This window comes from Triturus cristatus, chromosome 3_2 (genome assembly GCF_964204655.1).
Source record: "Triturus cristatus chromosome 3_2, aTriCri1.1, whole genome shotgun sequence".
Lineage (NCBI taxonomy): Eukaryota > Metazoa > Chordata > Amphibia > Caudata > Salamandridae > Triturus > Triturus cristatus.
The window spans coordinates 1,177,952,104-1,177,973,610 of NC_140584.1; the positions used below are offsets into that span (position 1 = coordinate 1,177,952,104).

The following is a 21,507-nucleotide window of genomic DNA, read 5'->3' on the forward strand; positions in this document are numbered from 1 at the left end:
CTCTGGATTGTGAGCTGGGCCCTGGTCTAGGGGCGCACTGGATTATGCCTATGCAGAGAACATATGCAAAGGCAAATAGGCTATACTTCATTTTTTTCTGAGACACTGCCTCTACCATCCATGGTGGAGGACAGCCTGCCTTATTTAAAGATCCCTGCCTGGCTGGATCCTAAGCCTTTAGAGCCATCTCTGTGACCTGGTGGCCCAGTGGCAGAGGAGCTGCAGGGACAAAGGTTTCCTCTGCAGCTCCCAATTCAATTCAATTCAATTCAATTCAATATTTATTAAAGATTTGGAACTCAAATGAGGTCCACATAAAAGGATTCATACAACTTACTACATAAAATATAATAAAACATATGGAAGCACATTAATGGCAGCAACTACAGATACAAATTTTTCAACGCATAGCAACTTCGACAAATAAAGTTTGGGATTAGCAGCAATAGGATTGAAGTAACAAAGCATATCCCTAATTGTGCAAAGAGCATTTAAGTAGGAGCCAGTTCATGTGCAAAATACGATTAAAAGTCCAATTTCAACAGAAAGCATATCCAAACATGTATAAAAAAAGGAATTGAATTACAGCGTCCGATTTAAAGCAGGGTTCCCACTCCAACAAACTTTAAATGAGGCCCTAATGCTGGAGCCTCTGTTTTGTTAATGTATTTTTTATGCTGTGTTGTATTGTAAGACTTAACCCTGATTTGTGCTAGTGCGTTTTGGGGGTAGGTGTGAGAGAGATGGGTCTACTGATGGACACACAATTCCCAAACAATCGTGTCCTACAAGGCTGTCTCTGGGCGTACTTAATGATGCCATAGGGTGATTGAATGGGTTTAGTAAGAGGCATTTCAAATAAGCCAACCCTACAGTGAGTTTATTATTGATCTGATGAAATTGCTATTACTTGTGAATGTGAGAGTGGCGACTCGGAAATAGTACTCGCTCGAATGAAAAAATGGGGATGACACATGGATTTTGTCTTGGAACGTAAAGAGGAGAAGGATGGGCTCTTCTCTAATTGTTTTCCTTTTAATTGTTTTATTGATTTAGTACAAGTCATAACATTGGTACATAGCAGAAGTTATCATAGCAACATGTCTACCTCCGTCAGACCGCGGACTGATAAAGCTCACAGTCAGAGAAGCATACAAAACTGTAACTTATATAGTGGATTCAGCACATTTTTCATTTGCATTTCTATTGTCAGTAGACGACCTAGGAAAAAGACACTTGGAGGGTATTTAGTGTCTTGGCAATGTCGAAACAATGGAACAAGTCTATTGACACATATGGGTGCAACATTTGCATCAATGGCTGTTCGTGATTACTCACCCTAATGGTGCCTCCCCTTGGATATTGGGTAATAGGGAGAAGGGAGCCAATTGTGTATGGGGAGGGGTGATCAGCCCTTGTGGGTTACACAGTCATGTGAATGTTCACCTTTGCCTAAACTAGTCCTTCCACCCACACGTCTATTGCAGGGGTCTTGAGGATTCCCTCAACTCAGATAACCCCCAAAATGTCAAACCAGCCTCGTCTATCCTTGATGTGCCGATTCCCCCTGGGGAGTGTCAGTGGGTGTGTAAGTCGGACTCAAATGTACGCATTCCAGCATCCTCTAGCCACTGTGTCCCAGCCTCTAAAGCGCACCCCTGTGAGCAGCTCCGCATTAGCCCGTGCCCATGTCAGGAGAATCCCTAGCCATTTCTTGATATCTGGGGCTGTAGATACCCTCGATGTCATAGCGATTTAGTGCTTATTGTTTTTTTTAAAGCAAGGCCAATGAGCTTGTGTATATGTTTGTTCCCCTTTGCTTAGGGTCGAATTCCCAACACACAAGATTCAGGGGTAGGTGAGAACCCACAATCCACAATCACAGCCATGATAAAGGTCCCCAATCCTCTCAGCTGCATTCCATGGCGCCAAGTCCAATTGACTGGACACCTCCTGAAGGGCTGGCATTGCCATACGGGATGAGTGGGAAATAGGGTAATTGAGGGCCCTTTTCGCTCACTAAGCGGTTCGAACACAAGCCGGAGACCTTCATCTGATACAACTCCTCTTTTGGTAGGGACCAGGGGGCTGAGAGCCATATATATATTTGGACATCTCCAAGGATTCTGGTAATAGCCACCTTCGCCAAGCAAGCCACTGTGCCCAGCCACCGCATTGGCCATTGCAGCTGTGCCACTGCATAGTACCACTCATAGTCAGGGGCACCCATTCCTCCCTCCAGGTACAGTCACTGGAGCACCTGAAGTGCAAATCGCCTTCTGGCTGCCCCCAACTGAGTTCTGTCAGGACACTGTGCAGTCTCCTAAAACGGATCTGAAGAGGTCTGAAGCAGTATGGCTGCAAAGAAATACAATAGTAAAGGCAGTACCAGTATCTTAGAAATCGCCCCATTGGGTACAGCAGTAAAGACGTCCAAAAAGGAAGTGCCTTATCGATATTACCCTCTCCCATGTCACCGTTATCATGATTAATTTGCACGCTCAGGTATTTAAATGTAGTGTAACACCACTGCAGTTGGCAGCTCGTGAGGGTTCCCCATCCGGTTCAGGGACCAGAGCCAGTGGGTACAGGCATGACTTGGCCCAATTCACCCTGATGCCAGACACGTCTCCAAATTCCTACAGCAATGTCATCAGGGCCGGGAGCGAAGTGGGTGCATCTCGCATGGAATGTACAGTGTTGATCAAGTATTAATCAAGTCAGGGCTGAACGATACTCCGAGAGGGAATGTCCTGTGACGGTGGGTGAGAGGTGGACCCTGGTTACTAAACAGTTGGACAGATCAATGTATTTGCATGTGGTTTCACTTTTGTTGATAAAGAATTTGTCAATGTTTAAATATGTTCTGGCTGAGTGATGAATGACAAGGAGATAGAGTGGATTAGCAGGATTCCACTCATCCTGTCCAGAGAGGCAACAAACTGTTCCTAGCACTAAGACACGATCAGCCAAGAGACAACAATCCACAAAGCTTCTGACATGGAATGTGGCCGGGCTATCAAGACTATTAAAACCAGAAACCGCAAAAGCCCTGCTAATGGCATCTGACATAGTCTTCCTACAAGAAACCTGGTCACTAACCCCACTAACAATTACTGGCTTCCGAGGGGTCCATAAAGCATCAAGAAAAAACAACATTTTTGGGAGGCCATCAGGGGGCCTGTCAATCTACCTCAATCCCAGCCTGAAACTAACAGTTACAGAAATACAAACTCAAGGGAGATGGTTCAAGTGCTCGCACTGGAGAGGTTTAATGCAACAGCCTCACGAAATAGGATCCTTTTGATTAATACCTTTTTCAACAGCTTTGGGTCAGTATGAGTGAAAAGGTTGAGCCAGCTAAGCGATGACTTGGATCAAATTCTTTACGGCCATGTGAATCATAAAACAATAATTTGTGGGGATTTCAACTTGAGACAACTAGGATCAACCCCAGCTGGCTGCCCACCCACAAACTCCTTAAGCAAATAGATGCCCAAATTCTTAAGTAAACATGGACTGACGTCTATTCAGACCGTAGCTGCAAACTCGGGGCTATCACTTCAGTTTTTGAAAACCTTCAGGGGGATAAGTACTATCTACTGTCTTTGCCTCCAAAAACTTGTGGAACACCTTGAGAGCTTTGAAGTACTTTCCTCACATGAGAGCGACCACCTTCCACTCCGTACAATTTTTACCTCCGCTCATCCAAACGTGAAGGTCATAAGACACTGGACAACTCTCTCCATGATGAATCTGCATTTTTTTGTGTGTATCTTTTTATTAACTTGAGGCATTGAAAAGAACATTACACTACTGTTATGTACAGCATTACAATAAAGTGTGACAATACAGCATTGAACTGTGTCAGACATCTTGATTGTAGTGAGTGGCCACCCCACGCTCTTCCCTTCCGGGCTACATCTGGCCCGCCTCTTAAACAAATCCGCATTTTTAATCTGGAGAATAGAATGGGCCCGGTCTGTTTTCAGACATTAAAAGCATGGAAAGCTACTACAGGACAGTCCCTGCAGGTCCAAAGCGGCAAACACCTATTGACCCACTGGGAATCCACAATTGGGGGCATCCATAAATCACTAGGCTCCTTCCCAGGCTGGGGGTGCCCTTTGACAAAAACTTGCCACAAAAATCAATGCATTCTGATCAGCTCATGACACATTCCCAAGCTGATGGACGCAAGCCACAAAACCCACAATCAACAAATCAAAACTGCTTTGCAACAGGAACTGTGGGGCGCGAGAAAACAACAAAAGCAATTGGTATGGCTGGTAAAAAAACAGCAGAGGGGCAAGGAGTGGCAATACATATACTCAATCATGAGTAAGTGTAAACAGGCAGACTTATGGAGGCATATCAAAAATAAAACATGCCAGGATGAAACCAGATCTAATGCCATTGACGTAGCTATGTAGACCCTGCACGTAAAAAAGCTATATGTAGTCGAACAGAGTGCTTTCTCACTCAAAACTTTAGACCCCGCAGATGACCTAAAGGAATGTGACCCTAAGTACACGATCAACAACATCCAAAAAGCTATTCGTAAATGACAAACATCAGGTGCGCCAGGCCCAAACGAGCTCTCAGCCCATCTGTTCAAAGATGACCCAGTACTATGGCCTGCAATACTTTCTCCACTGTTCTACACATGTTTCAAGTCCTGCCAAGTTCCCAACAGCCAGAGAGGTTAAATACTACACCCGATTTTGGGCGACAGACAGAACCTTATTAATTACCATCTGATTGCCCTATTGGACATTGAGGCCAAGACAAACGCCTCTGCCAATTTCAAAGATCTTGAGTCATGGGTAACAACAAACACGATAATTCCATTTTGCCAAACAAGATTCAGACCAAATTCTTCCACACTGGATAACATAGTTACGCTTTCCTACCTCATCCACCAGGCGAACCGACAGAAGTCACTAGCTCTTATGCATGCATTGTTAACTACTCATTGGCATTTGATCTGGTGGATAGGGGCATTTTATAGAGCAAACTCCAGGCATGGGGCATTCCAAGCGCCCTTCTTAACGCTATCAGATTGTTGTATTAATCAACCTGGGTAAGGGTCAAGCTATCAGACACCGCGCTAACCTGGAAGATTAACAGTAATCAAGGGCTAAAGCAAAGATGCACCCTAGCTCCAATGCTGTTTAATCTATACACAGCAGACGTCTTCTGCACAACATCACACCAATTTAATTCCCCCAAAAATAGTAAAAGCCAAGATCAAGATACGCCAGTATGCAGATGACATTGTTTTGCTTGACAACTCTAACAAAGGGATTCGGAGAGCCCTAAACACCTTTCACACATACAACACAGCAAACAAGATGATAGTAAATGCCTCAAAAACAAAGGTGATATCCTTTGGGAGGACGTGTGAGCAAACAAATCACCAATGGTCTCTTGGTCCCTTAAAAATGACACAATCAAAATCTTACAACTATCTGGGCACTTGGCTCTCGGCAAACGGTGGCCCCAAACACACCTGAGTCACCTCAAGGATAAGGTGGCACCAATTACTACCAGGCACTGCCAACTGAATGCTGCCCTCGAAAGCCCCACTTCAGTACCTATATGAAAAGTGCTTAGGGCCGTACTGCCATCCACAATCACTTATGGCAGTGAGGCCTTCACAGGACAACTTATCAAAACCATGGAAAAACAACATCTAAAAGTCTACAAAAGAGTGTTCAGGTTGCCATATTACACCAGGGGATCTCTGGTGAGACTTGAATTTGGTCTGGAGGGTCTAATGTGGGCCAACATAAGGGCGCTTTCTAAAATACTATCACAGATGTATCTCGGCCATGCCATGCACCTTGAAGTTTGTCCTTCAAAACATATTCAAAACTAAAAATAGTACTTGGTTCACCTATTTACCGGATTCAGCAGACACTCTCCAAATAAACCTGACCGCACTAATTGCCCCATCGCTCACGCACACAGCAGTGAAAAGTATACTGAAAAAACTGATAAAACTCCTCTCGAAGACCGCGGACATGGAAAAGTCCGCTCCACTATTAAATGCCCAGGCAATTTCGTATGATAACGACTGTCATGCTGGCCTGCAGCCACAACCATACCTTAATTGCACAATTGGGAAACCCTACGTTACCCAAATTGTGGCTGCGAGGATGATGGCATTTCAAGTGCAGGCTGTGCAGCTACAAATCTGAAACTTTTTCACACTTACTATGTTGCTGCCTGACGCTGCTCCACTTTAGGCGGTTGCTACTAAAGCCACTCTTTTTAACCCATGGCATAAGGACTTGTAACAATGCCACAAACTGGATTTTCAGCACCATGGTCCTTTCCGAACTTGGAAGAATAGGCAAATACTTTAAAGTGGTGCAGGACCTTCTTTAAATAATCTGACAAAGTCCAGAGATGACTGCTGACCGACAGCCTTTTTCTCTCTTTTTTCTGTTTATTTAATTAAATACACATTTTTGCACAATGGCTTACCTCCAATTGACTTTAAACACTCACATTGTCTCTAAGTGCACCATAGTAGTGTTTGATGTAATTCTGTTTTATTTTCAAAGGAGAACCAACGGAAGGGTCGACATGTACACAGCGTATCGCCTACAACCCTTTGTAGGGCCGGCCGCATAGTTTAGAATAGGCGTACAAAGCACAGGTCTTAGTTATCGATGCAGATGTTACACAGCAAGTCGCCTACAACCCATGGCAGGCTGGCCGCGTGGTACAAGGCACTGCGTATCAGTGCAATGTGAAGGAGGCTCTAGGCTGGGAGAACAAGAAAGGCCCAACTTCAACATGAACAAGAATAAAGAGAGAGACCGAAAGAAAGATACAGGCGGGTTAGCAGGAATGAAGGTTTGAGGAGATTAAAAAGGTAGAAAAAGAAAGAGGAGTAGCACAGGGGGGTTAAAGGCAGATAGAAAGAGACAGGAGGGGAAAGCTGTTCGAATTGTGAGAAATGTGAATAGTGATACAAAGCAATTGCGAGGGGGAGTAGGGTGGCGGGATGGGGGGTGGTCAAAGGCATAAAATGGTCAGATCGCCTTCTGGGGTGCACTGTGGCGGGTGAGGAATAGGGCCAGATTGATTAGGTATATAATCTGTCAGGTTCAGGTGGATACACAGCGTCTTCAAAGAGGCGTAGAGCCCGGAGCTTCGGGGGCAAAAGACGCGCGTGTTCCACTTTACAAAAGTGGGTGACTAATGGCTGCCATATTTTGGTGAAATGGGTGTCACGCGACTGCAAGCGCTCTGTAAGTAATTCCATAGTTATTGCGTGCCACAAACACGTGAACCAGATGTTAATGGGAGGGGTCTCTGCTTTTTTCCAGTACAACGCAATGAGTTGTTTAGCGGCGCCTAGCATATGAAGGGTAATATGCCAGTCGCTGCGGGTAAGCGCGCTCAGGTTGTCAGGTTTAAGGCCTACGAGAATTGTAACTGGAGTTTCAGGCAGGGAAAAGCCAAGCACCACTTTAATATGACTAAGTACCTCTTTCCAAAATGGAGTCAAGAGCGGACAGGCCCACCAAATATGAATACAATCTCCTGGGGAGCTCGAGCATCTCCAGCACAGGGGAGAGGAAGCAGGGAACATACTATACAGTCGAAGAGGGGTGTAGTACCAGTGCGTCATGATCTTATATGCAGTCTCCCATTGAGAGACTCTGCGGTACACCTTCGGGATATCCCGCCACAGGCGGTTCCATTGGGCTGGAGCGATGTAAGAGGAAGTTGTCGATTGCCAGTGACGTTGATAAGGATGGAGAGTCACAAGCGGGGGATGTTGTAAAACCTGATAGGTCCGAGAGATAAGTCCCTTAGAGTCGTCGAAGGAGCGCACTAAGCGCTCAAAAGGGGTGAACGCTTGGGTGGTGGCCTGCGTTAAGGAAGACGTGAATACCCAGTGGCGGAGCTGTATGTATTGGAGCCTGGCTCCATCCGAAAGTTGAAACTCAGTGAGCAAAGGATTTGAATGTGTCGCCTAGAAACAGATTTCGGATCGTTCTGCACCCACCCTCCAGCCAATCAGAGTACCTCTGCGGGTTAACAGCCGGAGGGAAAAGCAAATTTCCTGCAATGCGGGTTTGGGGGGATTGCAAGGTGGTGAGTCCATTGGAGATGGCCACTTTGTCCCAGACGTCAAGTACCATCTTGGTAGGAAGAGCAATGTAGGCACTACGAGAGCGTGACATCCAGGGGAGCCAGGGAAGGTCCCAGATGGTTCATCCAGTTACTACCCTTTCCATATGGAACCAGACCTTTTCGCTCTCCTTCGCCATCCATTCGGAGACGAAGCGAAGGTGGGATGCCCAGTAGTACTCCAGTAAGTTGGGACATGCAAGCCCACCCCTGTCCCGTGGGAACATAAGAATTTTGTTTGAGAATCGCGGTCTACGGCCACCCCAGATGAACTTAGTGATGTCGCGCTGAAGACTTTGGATCTGGTGGGATGGGGGTGGGGAGACACTGAAATAAATATACATTTTTTGGAAGCACCGACATTTTAATTGCATTCATGCGGCCCAGCCAGGAGAGGGTGAGAGGTTTCCAAACTTGCAGATCCTCCAAAACCGCCCTCCTACAATTCTGCCAGTTGATTTGGGACCATGTGTCAAGTGAGGGAGTTAGGTGGAGTCCCAGGTAGCAAATGGCGCTAGTAGCCCACTGGTATGGGACGAGGGATTGAAGTGTGGGAATCTCCTCCCTTGGGAGGTTGAGGGCCCAAAACTTCTCGTGATTAATTTTGAGTCCAGATGCCAAGTCAAAGGACCGTACCAAGGAGAGAAGTGCCAGAAGAGAGGTGTGTGGGTGAGAGAGCGTAAGAATCAAGTCATCCGCAAAGAGAGCCACTTTGTGTTGTTGACCTCCAAGGGGGATGCCATGGACGTCTGGGGCTTGTCGGATCATCATGGCAGAGGTTCCACCACAAGGGCGAACAACTGGGAGGAAAGGGGGCATCCTTGCCTCGTGCCTCTGTATATGGAGATGGGATTCGTGAGTTGACCATTAACTTGCACTCGGGCCTGCGGGGAAAGATAGGGGGCCATGGTCCGGGCTATCATGGACGGGCCCAGCCCGATTTTGTGCAACACAGCTTGAAGGAAGGTCCAATCCACGCGGTCGAACACTTTTTCCGCGTCGAGCGATTGTAAACATGCAGGTATGTTCCAGTGGTGGGCCTTCCCTACGAGATGCGCAATACGACGCACATTGTCCGCTCCCTGGCGATGCCAGATGAAGCCAACCTGGTCAGGTTCGATAAGGCCGGGTAGATGGGGATCCAGTCGGTAGCCAATATTTTAGTGTATATTTTAAGGTCCATACTCAAGAGGGCTATGGGATGAAACGAAGAATAGAGAGTGGGGTCCTTGCCTGGTTTAGGAATGAAGGCAATCACCGCCAACCCCATAGAGGGGAATGGACCAGTAGTGTCGGTAAATGAGTTAAAAAGACGCAATAAGTAGGGCCATATCTGTGGTAAGAAGAGTCGATAGACAGACAGGGGAAGACCATCCTGGCCCAGTGACTTCCCAAGCGGTAGATCCTTTAGAGCACTCTCAAGCTCCTCTTGGGTAAGGGGGTCCTCCAGCTGCTGAGCGTGGTATTGACTGATCGGTGTCCAGGTGCAGCTGTCCAGAAGGGCTGGCATCCTGCCCGGAGGTGGTGTGTCCTCAGCATAGAGTGCCGAGTAGTATGCATGGAAGGTGTCGCGTTTAGCCGCCTCAGTAGTAGCCCGTGTGCCATCGCTAGTCAGGAAGTTAGCTATGTGCGCTTTGGAAGCACGCGCGCACATGCGCCTAGGCAGGACTGTACTCACTTTGTCTCCCCCCTCGAAATAACATTGCTTTAGCACTAAAAGAGCCTGTTTAGCTTTATTAGTACGAAGGGAGCGCAGTTGGCCTCGGAGATTTGCCAGGCGTCTTTTATGCACACGCGTGGGGCTTTCCTGATCCTGTTTCTCCAGGGCCTTAATGTCCTTAATGAGGTTGTTCTCCAGGAGGCGTGCTTCTCGCGCCCATGCAATTGCGAGGGATGTGATATGGCCTTGGATCGTGGCCTTGAATGCATCCCACACTATCGGGAAGGGGGTTACAGGGATGTAGTTAGTTGCAAAATAGGACTCAATGGCAGTTCGCAGGCTCGCCACATTCACTGGGTCCCGAAGGATATGCGGAGGTAGGCGCCAACGGGGGGCCCGAGGAGCGCAGGCAGCCGGGTCCCTCAGGAGGAGCTCAAGATTGGCATGGTCTGAGACAGAAATGTCGGACATGGAGGCCGAGAGCGACTTGCCGATCAGGGCATGGGAAATAAAAATAACGGTGGATGCGCGAATATGAGCGATGCACATGTTAGTAGTATGAATTTTCGCAAATGTCAGGGGAGTGATAGCACCAGGAATCTATCAGGCCAAGATCCACTATCTGTCTCCTGAGAGCCGAGGACATAGTCCCTGTCCCGTGGAATGAGGTGTTGTTGCGATCCATTGCGGCGTCCCACACCATGTTAAGATCCCCCCCTATGATAAGTGAAGGTTCTCTTCCAGGGGATTCTCATCAATAGTCATAAGCACTAGAATAGTCCCGCCCATGCGCGGGACCCTGGAAACACAATCATATATGTCACAAACATATATGTATCGCCATATACATATATATATATATATATATATATATATATATATATATATATATATACAGATATATATTATCTACTAGCGGTCGCCAGTAGATAGTTATAGTTACAACCTAGTTTCCATAGGAAATCTAAAAATTCTATTTTGAATAACTTTGGCGCCGGTTGACGAATCCTCGCGAAATTTTCAAAACTAATGGGGCGCTCCGCTCAGCTCCTACCCTGAAAGTCTCGGGGTGATTTGTCAAGCGGGGGCCGAGAAAAAAGGGGGGTCCCAAAACGCGTTTTCCCCATGCATTTTTCCATAGGACCTTTAGACACAGCTACAGCCCGAACGGCTGAACAGAATTACTTGAAATTTGGCAGAGAGGTAGCCATAAGGTGAAGGAAGTGCCTTTTGCAGGTCTGGTGTAAATCTGTTCAGTATTTCCTGAGAAAATAGCATTTAAAAGCATATCAATATCTATACGCGCGCACCGTGCGCGCACTGGGCGCGCACCCTGCCGTGCGCGAGCGCAATTCTGATTGGTTGTTAGATGTCGGTAAACATTCGAATCGGTCGAAACCAGGAAGTGTCGGCCGCCATTTTGTCTCTCGCAGTCTGAGGGGGTGAAAAAAAAAGGTGGAGAACTTGAAAAGGGGGCAGAGTGGACAGTTCCTGCCCCCCTAGCCTTGGTCAGGGGGTCACAGAAGGACCCCCAAGGGAGAAAAAATGTTTTTTTTTTTTTTTAAATCGCGAGGTGCGCGCACCCTGCGCGCACGGCACACACTGCGAACCGTGGGTGCTCGGTGCGCAAAGCGCACCGAGCGCCCACAGCGCGCGCACGGTGCACTGAAGTGCACCGTGCACGCAGGGTGCGCGCACCTCGCGATTTAAAAAAAAATAAATTCACGGTGCGCGCACGGTGAAAAACCTGAAAAAAAAAATGTATCAATACATAACTTAGCATTTCAAAAACCGTACAAATTCACTGAAAAAACCATAGGTTTCACACATGTTATAGTTAGCTGGACATTTCACTCGTAAAAAACCAATGAAATTCCCCCGTTATAGTTACTGCAGGCAACTATAACTCACGCGACCGCAATCCTCTGCTGATGACGTCAGATATTACATCCCTGATGACATATGTGTCTTTATGAAAAATAAATATTTGTAATATATGTATAGCTAAAGATTAATGGAAGAAGATATGGGTAAATAAGTGTCTAAATACAGTGATGTAATATCTGATGTCATCAGCAGAGGATTGCAGTCGCGTGAGTTATAGTTGCCTGCAGTAACTATAACGGGGGAATTTCATTGGTTTTTTACGAGTGAAATGTCCAGCTAACTATAACATGTGTGAAACCTATGGTTTTTTAAGTGAATTTGCAAGGTTTTTTAAATGCTAATTCGTAACTATAACGTGTGTGAAACCTATGGTTTTTTCAGTGAATATATATATATATATATATATATATATATATATATAATAAAAAAGTAAATGCAGCCTTTCATAACTAGAGCTGAATAATGCTGTAAGGACTCCCCTGTATATCATAAACAATACATTAAAAACCAGGGAAATACAACAGCAAAGCATGTTTGAAAACTGTTTTAATGCTTAGCACTTAACACAATCTCTCAGATAGGACTGAAAGCATTGACAGCTCACATGCTGCATTGCAGAAAAACATAGCCTAGAAAGGTTGAAAAGCTAACTCGTAGCAACATAGAAATAAACTGGCACCGTGCCTTTAAGGCAGCCATGACCCCTAGCTTCCCATCATGCCTCAGGGGTGACAGATAGGCCAGTTGTTCTTTACAGCTCCTTCAGGCAGGACCCTGGTTACACAGCTCCACTGATTTTAGTCAGAAATAATCTTCAGTTTTCTGGAAAAGTTTGTCTTTTTCAACTTGTCAAGTAAGGTGCTGTCTTTTTCTGACAGATTTTGGCATTTTCTCCATTCCAAAATGCCATCTCTTTTTGACCCCTGCCCTTCTTGTGGAAAAAAGAATGCCAGGTCAGACTCTCATGCAGTCTGTATTCTTTGTCTACCTAAGGACCATGTCCCCAAGACTTGCCCTCATTGCCAGTCTTTATCTAACAGAACTCTGAAAGACAGAGAACGTATCCGTCTTTATGGACTGGCAGAAAAGGATAAATCATCTTCCAGAGTCAGGTCACCAGTGAGAAAGGGCTCTAAGAGGGCCAGATCTTCTTCTAGAAGCAAGATTCCTCGCTCTTCAGCGTCGGGCTCGGCGCTGAGAAAACAACCACCGGTGGGACATAAGTCCAAGAAAAGAACTTCGACGGCGGGCTCGCCGTCGAGAGGACGCCAACATACAGGTGCGTCACTTAATTCGCCGTCGACGTCGAAGAGTCGTGAGCCTCCACCGTCGTCAACCCAGCGATGACCGGCGTCGAGGAGCAGAAGTCCACCGCCATCATCAACTCGGCGACGATCGGCGTCGAAGAGCAGAAGTCCTCCACCGTCGTCAACCCGGCGACGATCGGCGCCGAGGATCGAAAGCCCTCCGTCGTCGTCATCTCGACGTTCGGCGTCGAAGGCAGGGAGCCCTCCGCCGTCAGCAATCCATCGACGATCGGCGTCGAAGGGCGAGAGTCCTCCGCCGTCGTCAACCCGGCGACGATCGGCGTCAAGGATCAGAAGCTCTCCGCCGTCGTCAACACGGCGACGATCGGCGTCGAGGATTGGAAGCCCTCTGCCGTCGTCAACTCGGCGACGATCGGCGTCGAGGATCAGAAGCCCTCCGCCATCGTCAACCCGGCAACGTTCGGCGTCGAGGCGCAGAAGCCCTTCGCCCTCGTCAACCAGACGACGATCGGCGTTGAGGCGCAGAAGTACTCCGACGTAGGCTGCGAGGCATTCGACGACGAAGAACAGTGAGTAGACGTCGAAATCGGTTCCATCACCTAGCCGAAAATCGACGTTGAGAAGGAGGTCAAGGTCGGCGTCGAGAAGGGCTCCGTCAGAGCAGGTCATACGCTCGACGTAGAGACCCACATCAGTGAGGTCTGGAGAAGGTTCAGTAGTTTTAGTGACAGAATCAGCGTCACGGCACTCATCCTCTTATTCCTCGAGACGCCCTTCAACGAATTCACCATCTGCTTCCCCAGAGCGACATTCAGGGAGGTCGCGACAAAGATCTTTCACATCACAGGAGGGCTTCCCCTTCTGTTCACTTATCTCCAAGATGGCTTCTTCCCATCCATCACTGGAGTAAGAATCCGGTAGGAGCATCACGACGAGAGGAGGAATACACCAGTCCGATCCACAGATCGCCTGTGCAAAGATTGGTGCAAGAGGTGGATAGATCACCTTCAGCTAGACGTCCAGACCGTACTGGCAGATCGCGAGAACGCAGACCTTCTGCTTCCCATCACAAAAGGAGAAGGTCTCCTACATGGTCTTCCTCCTCCACCCGCTCCTCTAAAAGGGACTATTCACCCACCCTACTGGATAGCCCTCAATCAAGAGTGTCTCCGATAGATGACATAAATACGTACCATGAGGTGCTTCAGAGAGGGGCTCAGAAGCTCAACATTGAGATGTCAACTTCTCAAGTTGCAACAATGGTGATTTTTGAGACTCTACATCAGAGATCTGCGTCTGAACCTTTGCTGCCTCTGGTTCCTGGGCTTCTGGAACCGGTGATGGCCTAGCTCCCTCTACAATTAAAGCCGCACCGGCTAGAATTCAGAAGAAATACAGGCCAGCTGAAACAGACCCTGTATTCTTGAAATCAGATCCGCCTGCGGACTCTGTTATCGTCGCGGGGGCAAGGAAAACGCATGGAGTGACTAAAAACGCATGGAGTGACTGCAACTTCGTTGGTCCCCCCCAGACAAAGAAAGTAGGTCCCAGGACTCTTGGGGACGGAAGGTTTGCGGGTCTGCAGCATCATCGCTAATAGTATCTAGCGCAACAGCCTTATTAGGCCGCTACGACAGAGGCTTCTGGGACTCCTTGGACCGTTTCAAGGAAAACCTGTCAAAAGAAGATCAAAGGGATTTTGAGGTGGTTATCAAGGAAGGACTCCTTGTAGCCAACCAAGTGATTAGCATGGCAGCGGACGGTGCTATGCTGTCGGCGCATTCTTATGCGCATGGGATTTGCGCTAGGAGGTCTGCCTGGTTAAGACTAACAGCTCTTAAGCCAGATGCACAACAGAGGATTCTTAACCTCCCTTTTTCTGACTCCTCCCTGTTTGGCACCCATACCGATGAGGAGATGGCTAGGATGAAAGTAGAGTTAGACACTCTCAAGGCAGTGGGATTAGACAAGAAAAAAAGAGTTCAAGCGGAGATACAGACCCAACCTGCGCAAGGGCTACCAAGAGAGGGTTCAAACCCCTCAGTGGTCCCAAAACAAAAATCAAGGAAAGTCGCAGTTCCAAAGCCGAAAGTCAAACAGAGGTAGAGGAGGTCATCAGCAGCAGTCCTCTACCACGGCTAGATCAGCAGGGAAGCAATGAGCAAGAGGTTCCTCTGGCGCCGTTGCCCACTCCAGTGGGAGGAAGTGCTTCACATCATCTGAGAGAGTGGTGCAGCATAACAAAAGAAAGAGGAGTAGCACAGGGGGGTTAAAGGCAGATAGAAAGAGACAGGAGGGGAAAGCTGTACGAATTGTGAGAAATGTGAATAGTGATACAAAGCAATTGCGAGGGGGAGTAGGGTGGCGGGATGGGGGTGGTCAAAGGCATAAAATGGTCAGATCGCCTTCTGGGGTGCACTGTGGCGGGTGAGGAATAGGGCCAGATTGATTAGGTATATAATCTGTCAGGTTCAGGTGGATACACAGCGTCTTCAAAGAGGCGTAGAGCCCGGAGCTTCGGGGGCAAAAGACGCGCGTGTTCCACTTTACAAAAGTGGGTGACTAATGGCTGCCATATTTTGGTGAAATGGGTGTCACGCGACTGCAAGCGCTCTGTAAGTAATTCCATAGTTATTGCGTGCCACAAACACGTGAACCAGATGTTAATGGGAGGGGTCTCTGCTTTTTTCCAGTACAACGCAATGAGTTGTTTAGCGGCGCCTAGCATATGAAGGGTAAATTGCCAGTCGCTGCGGGTAAGCGCGCTCAGGTTGTCAGGTTTAAGGCCTACGAGAATTGTAACTGGAGTTTCAGGCAGGGAAAAGTCAAGCACCACTTTAATATGACTAAGTACCTCTTTCCAAAATGGAGTCAAGAGCGGACAGGCCCACCAAATATGAATGAAATCTCCTGGGGAGCTCGAGCATCTCCAGCACAGGGGAGAGGAAGCAGGGAACATACTATACAGTCGAAGAGGGGTGTAGTACCAGTGCGTCATGATCTTATATGCAGTCTCCCATTGAGAGACTCTGCGGTACACCTTCGGGATATCCCGCCACAGGCGGTTCCATTGGGCTGGAGCGATGTACGAGGAAGTTGTCGATTGCCAGTGACGTTGATAAGGATGGAGAGTCACAAGCGGGGGATGTTGTAAAACCCGATAGGTCCGAAAGATAAGTCCCTTAGAGTCGTCGAAGGAGCGCACTAAGCGCTCAAAAGGGGTGAACGCTTGGGTGGTGGCCTGCGTTAAGGAAGACGTGAATACCCAGTGACGGAGCTGTATGTATTGGAGCCGGGCTCCATCCGAAAGTTGAAACTCAGTGAGCAAAGGATTTGAATGTGTCGCCTAGAAACAGATCTCGGATCGTTCTGCACCCACCCTCCAGCCAATCAGAGTACCTCTGCGGGTTAACAGCCGGAGGGAAAAGCACATTTCCTGCAATACGGGTTTGGGGGGATTGAAAGGTGGTGAGTCCATTGGAGATGGCCACTTTGTCCCAGACGTCAAGTACCATCTTGGTAGGAAGAGCAATGTAGGCACTATGAGAGAGTGACATCCAGGGGAGCCAGGGAAGGTCCCAGATGGTTCATCCAGTTACTACCCTTTTCATATGGAACCAGACCTTTTCGCTCTCCTTCGCCATCCATTCGGAGACGAAGCGAAGGTGGGATGCCCAGTAGTACTCCAGTAAGTTGGGACATGCAAGCCCACCCCTGTCCCGTGGGAACTTAAGAATTTTGTTTGAGAATCGCGGTCTACGGCCACCCCAGATGAGCTTAGTGATGTCGCGCTGAAGACTTTGGATCTGGTGGGATGGGGGTGGGGAGACACTGAAATAAATATACATTTTTTGGAAGCACCGACATTTTAATTGCATTCATGCGGCCCAGCCAGGAGAGGGTGAGAGGTTTCCAAACTTGCAGATCCTCCAAAACCGCCCTCATGTGTCAAGTGAGGGAGTTAGGTGGAGTCCCAGGTAGCAAATGGCGCTAGTAGCCCACTGGTATGGGACGAGGGATTGAAGTGTGGGAATCTCCTCCCTTGGGAGGTTCAGGGCCCAAAACTTCTCGTGATTAATTTTGAGTCCAGATGCCAAGTCAAAGGACCGTACCAAGGAGAGAAGTGCCAGAAGAGAGGTGTGTGGGTGAGAGAGCGTAAGAATCAAGTCATCCGCAAAGAGAGCCACTTTGTGTTGTTGACCTCCGAGGGGGATGCCATGGACGTCTGGGGCTTGTCGGATCATCATGGCCAGAGGTTCCACCACAAGGGCGAACAACTGGGAGGAAAGGGGGCATCCTTGCCTCGTGCCTCTGTATATGGAGATGGGATTCGTGAGTTGACCATTAACTTGCACTCGGGCCTGCGGGGAAAGATAGGGGGCCATGATCCGGGCTATCATGGACGGGCCCAGCCCGATTTTGTGCAACACAGCTTGAAGGAAGGTCCAATCCACGCGGTCGAACACTTTTTCCGCGTAGAGCGATTGTAAACATGCAGGTATGTTCCAGTGGTGGGCCTTCCCTACGAGATGCGCAATACGACGCACATTGTCCGCTCCCTGGCGATGCCGGATGAAGCCAACCTGGTCAGGTTCGATAAGGCCGGGTAGATGGGGATCCAGTCGGTAGCCAATATTTTAGTGTATATTTTAAGGTCCATACTCAAGAGGGCTATGGGACGAAACGAAGAATAGAGAGTGGGGTCCTTGCCTGGTTTAGGAATGAAGGCAATCACCGCCAACCCCATAGAGGGAATGGACCAGTAGTGTCGGTAAATGAGTTAAAAAGACGCAATAAGTAGGGCCATATCTGTGGTAAGAAGAGTCGATAGACGGACAGGGGAAGACCATCCTGGCCCAGTGACTTCCCAAGCGGTAGATCCTTTAGAGCACTCTCAAGCTCCTCTTGGGTAGGGGGGTCCTCCAGCTGCTGAGCGTGGTATTGACTGATCGGTGTCCAGGTGCAGCTGTCCAGAAGGGCTGGCATCCTGCCCGGAGGTGGTGTGTCCTCAGCATAGAGTGCCGAGTAGTATGCATGGAAGGTGTCGCGTTTAGCCGCCTCAGTAGTAGCCCGTGTGCCATCGCTAGTCAGGAAGTTAGCTATGTGCGCTTTGGAAGCACGCGCGCACATGCGCCTAGGCAGGACTGTACTCACTTTGTCTCCCCCCTCGAAATAACATTGCTTTAGCACTAAAAGAGCCTGTTTAGCTTTATTAGTACGAAGGGAGCGCAGTTGGCCTGGGAGATTTGCCAGGCGTCTTTTATGCACACGCGTGGGGCTTTCCTGATCCTGTTTCTCCAGGGCCTTAATGTCCTTAATGAGGTTGTTCTCCAGAAGGCGTGCTTCTCGCGCCCATGCAATTGTGAGGGATGTGATATGGCCTTGGATCGTGGGCCTTGAATGCATCCCACACTATCGGGAAGGGGGTTTCAGGGATGTAGTTAGTTGCAAAATAGGACTCAATGGCAGTTCGCAGGCTCGCCACATTCACTGGGTCCCGAAGGATATGCGGAGGTAGGCACCAACGGGGGGCCCGAGGAGCGCAGGCAGCCGGGTCCCTCAGGAGGAGCTCAAGATTGGCATGGTCTGAGACAGAAATGTCGAACATGGAGGCCGAGAGCGACTTGCCGATCAGGGCATGGGAAATGAAAATAACGGTGGATGCGCGAATATGAGCGGTGCACATGTTAGTAGTATGAATATTCGCATATGTCAGGGGAGTGATAGCACCAGGAATCTATCAGGCCAAGATCCACTATCTGTCTCCTGAGAGCCGAGATCATAGTCCCTGTCCCGTGGAATGAGGTGTTGTTGCGATCCATTGCGGCGTCCCACACCATGTTAAGATCCCCCCCTATGATAAGTGAAGGTTCTCTTCCAGGGGATTCTCATCAATAGTCATAAGCACTAGAATATTCCCGCCCATGCGCGGGACCCTGGAAACACAATCATATATGTCACAAACATATATGTATCGCCATATACATATATATATATATATATATTCACTGAAAAAACCATAGGTTTCACACATGTTATAGTTAGCTGGACTGTAATACTGTATTTAGACACTTATTTACCCATGTATTTTTAGCTATACATATATTACAAATATTTTTTTTTCATAAAGACACATATGTCATCAGCAGAGGATTGCGGTCGCGTGAGTTATAGTTGCCTGCACTAACTATAACGGGGGAATTTCATTGGTTTTTTATCAGTAAAATGTCCAGCTAACTATAACATGTGTGAAACCTATGGTTTTTTCAGTGAATTTGCAAGGTTTTTTAAATGCTAATTCCTAACTATAACGTGTGTGAAACCTATGGTTTTTTCAGTGAATTTGTACGGTTTTTTAAATGCTAAGTTACTTTACGCCATTCGTGGCGTGCGCGCCCACTTAACGCAGTTCGTTCCGTGCAGGCACGGTGCGCTTCACGCACCGTGCGCGCCCACTTTACGCAGTTAGTGCCGTGCACGCACGGTGGGCACGCGGTGCGCTATGCGCACCACGTGCCCACGTTACGCTAGATGGGCCATGTACGCACGATGCGCTTCGCGCACCGCGCGCACATGGAGGACATATGATGCGCTTCGTGGTGAAAGGTAATATTTTAATTTTTCACATCTGTTATAAGACATGCATAAATGGTGCCCTGCGGGCACCATTTGCACATGGGGTGGGGAGAGTATGGATATTTTTTTTTTTTTTTATAATTTTTACCGTACGCGTACGGTAAGCGTAATCGCCGTAATTCCGTTTTTGGCCTTAGGGGATCTTTGGGGACTCCCTCAACATGACTAGGTGCTTAGGAGCTGTCTAAACAGCCCCTTTACATGTTTTTGCCCTTTGTTTTTTTACCCCCTCTCAGAGTGCGAGAGGAGAAAATGGCGGCTGCCACTTCCTGGTTTCGACCGATTCGAATGTTTTCTAAGATCTAACAGCCAATCAGATTCGCGCTCGCGCACGTCACCGTACGCGTACGGTAAGCTTACCGCAAGCGCACCGTAAGCTGGCTCAGATATATATATTGATTTAAAGGCTATTTTCTCAGGAACTACTGAACAGATTTACACCAGACCTACAAAAGGCACTTCCTTGACCTGAGGACTACCTCTCTGCCAAATTTCAAGTAACTCTGTTTAGCCGTTCGGGCTGTAGCTGTGTCTAAAGGTCCTATGGAAAAATGCATGGGGAAAACGCGTTTTGGGACCCCCCTTTTTTCTCGGCCCCCGCTTGACAAATCACCCCGAGACTTTAAGGGTAGGAGCGGAGCGTAGCGCCCCACCTATTTCACTCGTAAAAAACCAATGAAATTCCCCCGTTATAGTTACTGCAGGCAACTATAACTCACGCGACCGCAATCCTCTGCTGATGACGTCAGATATTACATCACTGATGACATATGTGTCTTTATGAAAAATAAATATTTGTAATATATGTATAGCTAAAGATTAATGGAAGAAGACATGGGTAAATAAGTGTCTAAATACAGTGATGTAATATCTGACGTCATCAGCAGAGGATTGCGGTCGCGTGAGTTATAGTTGCCTGCAGTAACTATAACGGGGGAATTTCATTGGTTTTTTACGAGTGAAATGTCCAGCTAACTATAACATGTGTGAAACCTATGGTTTTTTAAGTGAATTTGCAAGGTTTTTTAAATGCTAATTCGTAACTATAACGTGTGTGAAACCTATGGTTTTTTCAGTGAATATATATATATATATATATATATATATATATATATATATATATATATTGTTGGACCTATGTCCTAGGGGTAGCTTGGCTCAGGTCAACAGGCTTATACCTCCCTCTGGCTTCTCATGCTTGCATCCTGCCCAGCTTACAATCTGGCGCAGCCTCACCCAAAAAGGACGCTACACTGATTAACTGTGAAGCTTTATTAAAAAGACTTTAACACCTCTCCTCCTTGTTAGGCTCAATTAATCAATTTTCCATTAAACTGGTAACATTTCAGTACATTTCCAGTACATTTCTAGTACATTCCTAGAACAACTCTAGTACATTCCTAGAACAACTCTAGTACATTCCTAGAACAACTCTAGTACATTTTCCAGGTTAACATTCCCCGATATCTTGAGGCACACCAAGTAGAACAGTACGATAAACTTTTCAACCAGTGGTTTCAATGACAAAAAGCTTAACCCCCTGTCACATTTCAGTCGGCCATTTTAAGTATGACTTGACCACTCCACAGGGAATGTTAATTCCAATTTAGCACCGCACAACTACTTCCCTGGGGCCTATGTACAGCACCTGAACTCTCTAGGTTGTTCCACAGCAGCTTGGTTAATTTTCATTCACTATTTCTTTTCCCCTGTAGCCCTGGTATCAGTCCTGGCAGCTGGAGATGAATAACACTTCACACAATCACCTCATAACCATATAACATAGGCTAGACTGTCAGTACCATCTGCTCCTGGCATAACAAATTATCGGGGCACCGGAAGTACTGCTGGCAGTCAAAGGGCTACTTCCATCCAGATAGCTGTTAGGGCGTTTGACCTCTG

The 21,507-nt window shown here is 47.6% G+C and overlaps 1 protein-coding gene across 2 annotated transcripts in view; it reads right to left on the minus strand.

Annotated features, from left to right (window-relative positions):
- CFAP65 (cilia and flagella associated protein 65) overlaps positions 1–21,507 on the minus strand; it is a 684,907-nt gene that overhangs the window by 447,363 nt on the left and 216,037 nt on the right. The gene's annotated exons all lie outside the window — the stretch shown is intronic.